Source organism: Meleagris gallopavo, chromosome 21, assembly GCF_905368555.1.
Source record: "Meleagris gallopavo chromosome 21, MGAL_WU_HG_1.1, whole genome shotgun sequence".
In the NCBI taxonomy this organism is placed as follows: Eukaryota; Metazoa; Chordata; class Aves; order Galliformes; family Phasianidae; genus Meleagris; species Meleagris gallopavo.
In genome coordinates, this window is record NC_139424.1 from 5,225,325 (window position 1) to 5,234,834 (window position 9,510).

The 9,510-nt window shown below is 44.7% G+C and overlaps 1 protein-coding gene across 1 annotated transcript in view; it reads right to left on the reverse strand.

Moving 5' to 3' along the window:
- MYO1C (myosin IC) overlaps window positions 1–4,837 on the reverse strand; it is a 53,278-nt gene extending 48,441 nt beyond the window's left edge. The window contains exon 1 of the mRNA XM_085240625.1: window positions 4,682–4,837. The gene's annotated coding sequence lies outside the window, so the exon portion shown is untranslated. The remainder of the gene's footprint in view (window positions 1–4,681) is intronic.
- Window positions 4,838–9,510: the final 4,673 nt, after the last annotated feature.

Genomic DNA, 9,510 nt, shown 5'->3' on the forward strand with positions numbered 1-9,510 from the left:
TTAATTTTCTAAAAAGCTAAACAGACCACTATCTCCTTATTACACAACTGGAAATGGACTTATCCAGACATTTCAGCCATGAGCAATAACCACAGTGAGAGCTGAATTTACTCTTTTCTGTTCTCAATTCTTCATTGTGGCTAAAGGTGATGCTTTGTTGGACAGGAATGTCCTACTCAGACCAGGTACAGGCGTAATGAAAACAGAAGACTATAAAGTACTGAGCATATGGTAACGAAGAAAAGCATGCAGTTGTGAGCTCACCTCAACCCTCTGACAAATACAGGTCTCCAGTTGAATTACAGCTCCTTCTATAATCCTCTGCTTCATTAGCAAAATGGCCAATACATCTGATGATTGTCAGCTGGCACGAGGTACCACAGATCACTTTAACTAATGAAATGCAACCCTAGACTCTGAGACACAAAGGTTTCCCTGAAGTCTTAAGATCTCCCAACGGCTGTTCTCCAGCTCTGAGTACATGCAGGCACAAAGATTGGGGCCACACAGCCCTATGTTACCTTTCGTGGAGGTGAAATCTCTGGTCAGACACCAGAACGCTACAAGGAAAGAGTCAAACATCCGGGGTAAACTTTTACCAGAAAAGTCTCAAAAAAAGTCAGTGACATCAGCATGTAAAGATACAGCCCTTTAAAGCAAGGGCAAAGTTCATCCTGCATCCAGACAGCAGGCTGAATGTCACTGCACCTGTTTTGTCTACGTACATCTTTTTGCATAACAACAAAAATTTTCTAAAATAAAGATTTTAGAAAGCTCCCCTATGGAGAAAAACGTGCTTGGAGTGGCAGGAATTAAGTGTTGGGGATGTCTGTTTTTCTTTTGTCATTCAAAGATTACCCAGTACCTGGCAAAAGTCAGAAGACACTCTGACATAATATCCTTTTCTATTTTTGGCACCAACAATTACCCTGCGTATTCAGTAACAAAACTTTGCAGTGACGGAAGGCTGTAACATCTCACAGCATTATGTCCTTATTGCCTAGAAGGCAAGCAGCACAGCACCCAAAGGCACTGCCAAATGCTAAAAATCTCTGTCCATGTACTCAATTACAGGAAGGGTGGTGTCTTACCTGAACCAAGGTCAGTGTGCCAGTTAAAGGGCTGCCATGTCACAGTGAGGAGCAGCTCGTTGGTCATCACGTGTGACCAAGCTCTTTCCTTAAGCTGCCAGGGAAAGCTATCCATCCATGCACGAATGAACACATCAATTCTAAATACTAACCTTTGTTGTCTTCCAGTACAGGAATTTAATATAAGACAGACTATATAGAAGATCAAACAGAAAAAGTACTGGCCCTGTTGCTCCTTGCTGCACTGCATATTTAATTAAGGCAGGGGCAGGCTTTAAAGGATCCTTTCAGCTTTCCTCCCCACTATGCACCCCAACTGAACAGGGCTCAGTTGCAACAAATTACTTAAGATTTGTCCACTCTATTCGTTAGCATTTCACATGGACTTACTGCTTCTTACAGCTTTGTTAATGCTTTCTGGGAAGAGCTGCCCACTTACCTCACTAATGCATCAACAAAGCAAGAAGAATGCAAAGGACACAAAATACATATGATATTTCCCAGAGAGAACATACAATCCAGAGGCTCAGGCAGAAAAAAATATCTGTGTTTAATCTCACAGAAAGGCAATCCAAAGCAAGCCTCATCCACTAGAAATAATGATAGAAGGTTAGATATGTGGTTCCTAATCAAAGTCAGGGATAGTAATCCTAGTCAAAATCAACCACATCACTCATGAGTTGCTTATAGTGGGATGAGAGTCAAACACAGCAGAACCCCTGACAGAAGACAAATCTGTGCTATGATTGCAGTCACTGAATGCCAGCACAAAGCACCACTGCCTCCCCCAGTCCCAGCCTTTTCTTCCTGCGTCACCACGTCCACGTGCTCACACAATGTGCTCAGCCAGGAAACTCCTCCACAGAGGTTCTTCCCACAGCAGTATTTTAACAATATACACATACACATTTATATTTATGTATCTATATATGGCTCTTCAGCCTGTATGAAAGGAGAAGTGGCTTAGTTTCAGTTGCGTCACTTACAGGGGCAGCAGGACACACCAACCTCAGGGAGATGTGCTGTACTTTTAGCTCTTCATCTCTTTCTCTGCAGCACCAACATCACGCTATTTTTTCCAGGTACAAACTCATTCTACAGAAGACATGAGATGTCTGAAAGCACCCAGTGAGCAGTACACACCCACTACTCCTTCAAACTGTGAGGCAGTGCATTCTAAGCCTGCTGATCCTCAACACTTTGCATGCTGGAACTGTTCAAAAGCATCAGCTGAGAGCACATGGCTGCAAAACACAGGAAAGTGATGGTTTGTGCATTGCTTTGTGGCTGTGGCCAGCTGCTGCAGATAATTTCTCATTCATCTGATACAGGCTGTCTTTTTTTTTTTTTTTCTTTTCTTTTCTTTTTTTTTTAACAGTAGAAGAGGAATTTGTACAGTTCCTAACAAGCACACTGTTTGCACCTCAGTAAGGTTACATCCCATAAGCAAAGTGACACTGCAAACAATCAACAGCTCCTAATGCTTGCCTACTGCTAGAAAAAGACTATTTTACCTTTACATAAAGGTCTCCAGAGAGTTTCAGCTTTTTCTTTTTAGGGGGAAAAAAAAACCCAAAACTCACTATATTTGATCTGATTTTAAGCTTTCTTGGCCCCCACTTCTTTTTACCATCCTTCCTCCAGTAGGCTTCGATCAAACATTAAAAAAGTCTTCTCTGTTATTTGAATGATCTGGTCAGAACTCACCTCATTGCTCTTAAGCACACTGTAAAATCTGAAGATACATCATAGAAGTCTTCAGCCACGTAAGTTTCTCCACTGTCAGTTGTGCAAGACAACAAAGAATAGAAATTGCACACCGACTCCTGAGTCACAAGGGATCTCTCACTCCCTTGGTACATTATGACTCAGAATTATGGTGTTTGGTTTTGTTGGTTTGTTTTTTGAGGAAAGATCTGTCCTTTATCCTAGGATAAATTAGGGTAGCCTTGCACTCCATTGGCCACTGTCAGGCAGAACAGAAGACAAGACTTATACTCACGCAGGCCCTCCCTAAAAGATGGGATCCACTATCAAAACTGAACATCCGTTCCTAAGCGTCATGACAGAGGTTGCCATACCAGGGCCTATTGTAAAAATTAAGAACTCATCAGTTCTCTAAGCCCTAGGCAGTTTCTAAAAGAGCTTTAAAAAGTGCTGACAGCTGGTAATTGTCTACTGCTCCAAAATGAGATGAAAGTAAAATGCCTTTATTGTAGCTTGCTCTAAGATCTGGTTCTGTTTCATGGCAGGGTTTGTCCCACCAACCAAACAAATTTTTCTCACTTGTCACTTACTAGAATGAAGCAGCTGTCATCTGCAAGAAGTTCTGGAGAAGCCTTCCACCTCCAGCAATAAAGAAAGGATAATTACCAGAACGGTCTCTGTCACAGAATCATTCAGGTTGGAAAAGGCCTCTAAGATCATCGAGTCCAACTTTCCATTGACCACCAATGCTGACCACGTTGCACATCTCCACGGCTCTGGAACACCTCCAGCAATGCGGACTCCCCCACCTCCCTGGGCAGCTGTGCCACTGCAGCACTGCTCTTTTGGAGAAGCTTTTCCTAATACACAACCTGAATCTTCCCTGGCACAACACGAGGCTACTCCTTCTCATCTTCTCAAGTCTCGTATCTCAGAATCATTTTTCCCCCCCCAAAATGTGAGGATGCAGATTAAGCGGAGTTACTTGGAAAATTCAAATTACCAGAATAAGAAATCAATTCAGCAAAGAGTCCAAGTCCTTCCCTAACTGTTCCCACCGTCCCTTGCAGCAATTAAACCCAGGTGTATTAGAAAAGGGGGAAAATGGCACGAAGTAACACAACAGATGGGGACCCTTCAGTTTGAGGGGGATCTCAGACACGTGGTGCAAACTGGAGAAATTATGGTCCTTGAGAACATTTCCAACTATAAAAGACGACTAAAAATACCGAGCTTCGAGAAGGAAGTGCTTTTAGGCACCTGTACCGCCTCTGGCGAACAAGAATTATCCCAGCACGAACACGAGCGCTATCCGCAGCGGACCGTACCACCGACGGTCGCACAACCGCGCAAGAACGCGGAAAACAAGTTCTCTACGTACAAAAACTCACTGATTAGAACGAGGCGGGACCCCAGTGACAGCCGTCGGTGACACGGCCGCACCCCCCGGCTCCGGCTGCCCGCTCCATGCGGCCCCGCAGCCCGGCGGACGGCTCGCCGCTTCGGGACGGAGTCAGACAAACGTCGCCGAGGCGCGTTTAGTAACGTTACGGAAGGGGAGGGCGGGGGTTGCTCCGGGTTGCCGGAGACGCGCCACGCAGCCGCCAGGATGCCCGCCGCCGTGAAAGGATCGTTTGTTTCTACCGTGGAAATGTTAAGAGTTTCCGGGAACGCCGCTGACTTCGGGGGGAAGGACGGAACCGCCGCCGTCCCGGCTCCCCCCCCCCGCGCGTCCCGCAGGCGGCAGGCAGCGCTGCGCTCCGGGCAGCCCGCGGCCATGTGGCCGAGCCCGGCACGGGGCGGCGGCGGTCCACGGTCCTCGTCCCTCAGCTTCGGCCCCGCCGCTACCGTCCGCCCTTCCCTCCCTCCCCCGCCGCGCTCACCTGCGCTCCGCGCCCCCCGCCCGCTCCGCTCGGGGCCCTGCGGCGGCTCCGCCAGCGCTTCTGCACCGACTGCCCCCGGGAGCCCGCGCCGCGCCGCTAGTGAGCATGTCCGAGCGCCGGGCATGCGGAGTGCGGGCCGGGCGGGGTGGCTGCGGCCCTGCCCCGCCCTCACCTGCCGTCAGCCGCGGCCCTCCCCGCACCTCCGCCATCCCCCGAGCCGCGGGCGCGGCGGCTCCGCCCGAGGCGGGAACGGCTCGTGGCGCTGACGTCGTTCGGGACGACGGCGTCCCCCTAAGCTGAGCTTTGCTCCCGCATCGACTCGCGTTCCCGTCGCTTAAACGACAGGAGCACCTGTCTCGTCCAGACGCACGGCAGATACAAACCTCGGACGCCGATGCTAATTGTTCCGTCCCCTCCTCACCGCTGGCTGCCTGGGGGAAGCACCAAGAGCCCACCTTTGCGACGAGGCCAAAGGGCGAGCTCAGCTCTGGAGCGAAGGCAGGAACCTCTGGCAGCTCGGAGAGACGAGTAGCAGCTCGGTGCAGCTCCCAGGCACGTTACCTTTTGGAGGGTCAGGAGCCACAGCATTTCCTAACAGGGCGAAACGCCCTGAGCTCAAACGGCAGAGCTCCACGCATCCCATTCTGCACCAGCTCAAAGCATCTCCAGCTACAAGCTTCCCTTTGTATTAAAGCACAGTACATCGGAAGCCACTTTGCAGCACCAACAGTATTTAAACACTGAGCGCCGTTCTCAAAGTAGCAAATTACAGTTTTATGGACTGTTAATGAGTATTGAAGGCTTTTTAGAAAGCTGAACTAATAGCTTTTCTCTATGATGTCTCCCCCAGGATTCTGGCGCTTGTTATTCAGAGTGAGGTTTAAAGAAACAGCTCCCTCTGGGAATAACAAGTCAGTCCAGCCAGTGTCCTCTACCGTCACTGCATGTCAGTGAGTGCCATTCCGGGACCATTTACTGGAAGCCAAAGAATAGCAGAATCGCTGCCATCTCATCCTCCAGCAAGGCAGAGCTCTCAGGTTTTTCTGAAGTGAGATGACTACCTCACAATTGTGTAATCTGCACAGTAAATGGCTTAGCTAATTTTCAGATCGAGTTTCAGATTACTTGCTAGAAAGACAATGCTCGGAAGCAGGAGCAGTACGCACAGATGTGTGCTTCAGTACGTGCTGGCTCTGCTCTGAGCAATCTGCTACCAGAACTGAAGACATATTAAGCACTTTATAAGTATCTATGACGAAGAGCTACAAATACAGTTGCATTTAAGTATAAATGACTGTTTGTTCACCTCAAAGAAAGCATATAAGTGACATTATTAACCACGATCAGTAATTGTCTTTTTGAGTGCAGAAAACGAAACTTTGACAACTGGACGCCAGCTGGCATTTAACTGGAATCCAGCAGCATGGACAGCCAATGCTAAAGAGCACTTAACACTTATGAAAACCAGCTTTTTCTTTTCCCCCCATGAGTATTTCTCAATTCAGGACAACCTTACTAAATTGTTTAGCACACAACTAACCATGCAAGAAAAGAGCAGAGAATAAAAAAGCAGGCTTACAGTCTTGCGTTCTCCGTTGCGATTAACCACGCGGATGATTTCTCCTGTAGGAATACATTCAATTTGCAGTTCCATCTTTCCAAGGTAAGTTAGTAAGAAGAAAACCTCAACTAGCTGCAGTCTTTGCTTCAGAGCCCTGTTTTGAGAGGAAGAGATGAACCTCTGTATTTATACTACGTGTAGGTGTGAGCTGAAACAATTAAGTTCAAGACTTGTTTCCACTAGTTACAATGTGTGGAGACAGTTCCAAGAAACATAAATTTATGTTCGTGTTTATTGCTCTAAACTTTGTTGGTGTTCCAGTTCTGTCCCAGTGACTTTGGGAAGCCAAGCTGCTGCGGATGCCATTCCATAGGTATTAGCATGAAATAATAATATGGTAAACTTTATAAATGAACCAAGAAATCTGATGGAGAAAAGATTCTTCATCTTCAGCTCTACGGTATTTGGTTTCTAGTAGATAGAAAATACTGATGGCTCCCATGGTAACTACAGGAAGTTCTTCAAATTACTCTGGAATGAAATCATTATTAACTGAATCCTCAAGTCGCTAAGCAGGGCAAAGGAAACCAGCTTGCATGGTACTACACAAAAAACCCCACAGCAACTTTGACAAAAATAAGCTGGTAAATACTATTTTAAGTACAATTACAGCTCTTTACTACAGCTGTATCATTCACTAACGTAGCATCTAGACATATGCATCCACAATCCCCTCCCAGATGCAGAAATCCTGACAGTGACAACAGAAAATAAAACATTGGTTTGAACATCAGGTATTTCAAGTCTTGCTATTATGGGACAATTCCTTCAATCTTTTCTGGAGAGCCAAACTTGACTTTTCAACTCTCCAGATGAATTCCAGAGGATGCTGCTTCAAGAACAGACACAACAAAGAACTTACTGAAAAGAAATGGCCTGTCATTGTTCTGACTTTCATATCTGGAATCATTCTTATACTGGCCTTTGCTGTTATATAGGAGATTGGCCCAGTCCAAAAATCATTTCCTGGATCACCTACTTTCCAATAAAATGTTTCACTGAAAAAGTGCTTTTATCACATTAAAAAAGAAAGCAAGCATCTCTGACACTTCCCCAAACAAAACTGCTCCAGTCTCAGAAACATGGAGCAATACCTTGTCTGTCTTATCTACCCTTCATGCATGGGGACATTACAAAGATTAATGGTCTAGGACATAAAGGTTATTTAACTGGAATGATTTGAGACACAGATGCCAGAATTCTGTATAAAAACAAACAAAAAACACCTAGGAGTTGGCTACAAGGGAGAACAAGGTCTAAAAGAAGGGCAGACGAAGCAGAAAGGGACTGAAAAAATATATAGAAAAGGGAAAAGAAGAGCAGAGTGGTTTCTGCCAAGGCCAAGAGCTGCACTTTAAAACTACATCTAATGTCTGTAACTGGTAACTTTCAGTTTTGATCAGTTTATGGTTAACATGCTAAAATATTTACTATATTTTCCTTTTTGTGATGCAAGTTCTTGTTTTCTGAACTGTCCCTGCACCCCTTATTTCCTCTCACCAATTTGTGTTCCAAGATCTCATACTTCCTCTCTCTTCACTGTTTTCCTCCAGTGATTCTTCCAACCTGTGTTCCAAACGCTCCCACATGGGCTCTCTCACTACTTTCTACATTGCACGTCTGAGATGTTCTCATTTTTTTTAATTGCAGTGACCTTGTGAGAGGAAGAAGACAGTTCCATTACAATAGGAAAGGTAGGATATATGCACTCGTATATTGTCTTTCTTAACTTGAAATTACTGAACAAACTCTGAATAGTTCCCCTGAAAGCTCAGTTTCCAGAGTAACCAAACACAATGTATATGGTACAGATTAATTAGGTGCTGAGTGTCGTTGCCTTGGTTAAATAAACCAGCCACACAAAGAATAGCTTACACTGCATGCTGTATGACACACAACTCTAATGTTTGAGTTTGCCACTGAAGAAAAGAGTTAAAGAATAAGAAGATGAAAGAAAGCTGTACAAATAGAAAATTGGCCTCAAACATTTCCACCTTCATAAAAAATCCTTTTCCCCATTCTCTTTCAAAATAAGCATAAAGGAAAAAAGAGGCATAAGGAAACACGGATATTATCAGCTTAATGTACGAGTTACAAAGTTGGATAATATTGGTGCTCCTGCTTTGACAGGCACCAGCAAGTTTCGATGATCTCAATATCACGTTGTTACCAAAGGACTTCAATCACTTTCCAATAGCGGATCCCTCCAGCTGAGGACAGAAAAAAAACACTGGAAATACTCGTTAGAAATGCAGTTCTCAGAAAGGGTATCATTTCCTCTCTCAAGGAAAGCCAAATCTAGCTTTGTTCTGTTGGCCTTTCAACCACAGTACATTAAGACAAGTTCATCCGAGTGTCACTCAGCGTCCAAGAGCAGAGAAGGAAGTCGTGGTAGGAGAAACAATAGTCTTTATCAAAGGGTATTTTTAGGGTCCAACAAACACGCAAGACATCTTCGAAATATTTCCTGTTTACCCCGAGCTGTTCTACTATCTGTGTGCAGTGATACACTGCGTATCCTGAGGGGAGCTACAAATCACACAGACTGGAGTGAAATAAGGCTATACTGAGGAACATCCCTTGGTAGACATACTTCCTATTTTAATTAAAATAAATTCTCCCAGTAAGGAGCTATGAAAAGTTATCCTTGGATGGAATTATTTGATAGTAATTTTACATTAAAAATACAAACGTTGAAATATGAAGAATAATATAACAGATCTTTTACAAAGACAAAAGTCTGAAATTACACAACCTGTGAGTAAGTCAATTTAGAAGGATCCTTTCCTAAGAGTTAAAACAGCAATTTAAGTGGTTTGAGCATTTTTACAAGGAAAATATCAAAACCTCAGCAATCAAAACCTCAGGGAATAAAGAAGTGAGCTGTAATAGATTTAAGAATGCTTCGTGAGAAGCAACTGTAATCAATTCCTTCTTCTCTTTGTTTCCCCCCAGCAAAACAGCACTTGAATTTTTGTCTTTCACTGTGTCATTCTCAACTATCTTTCATTCCACTCCTCCCCACTGGCCTCTTCCATGAGACCATATACTAGGAGAAACTGTGGAAACAAACATGCAACTTACTTTCAACAACTCCATATTTCGCTGCCTCCCATTAGAAGGCCAAAACTGTTTCCAATTTGCCCCTCTATCTGCAAGCATAAATCCATAGCTGTAATCACGAGTTGCAATCACACAAACAAGGACA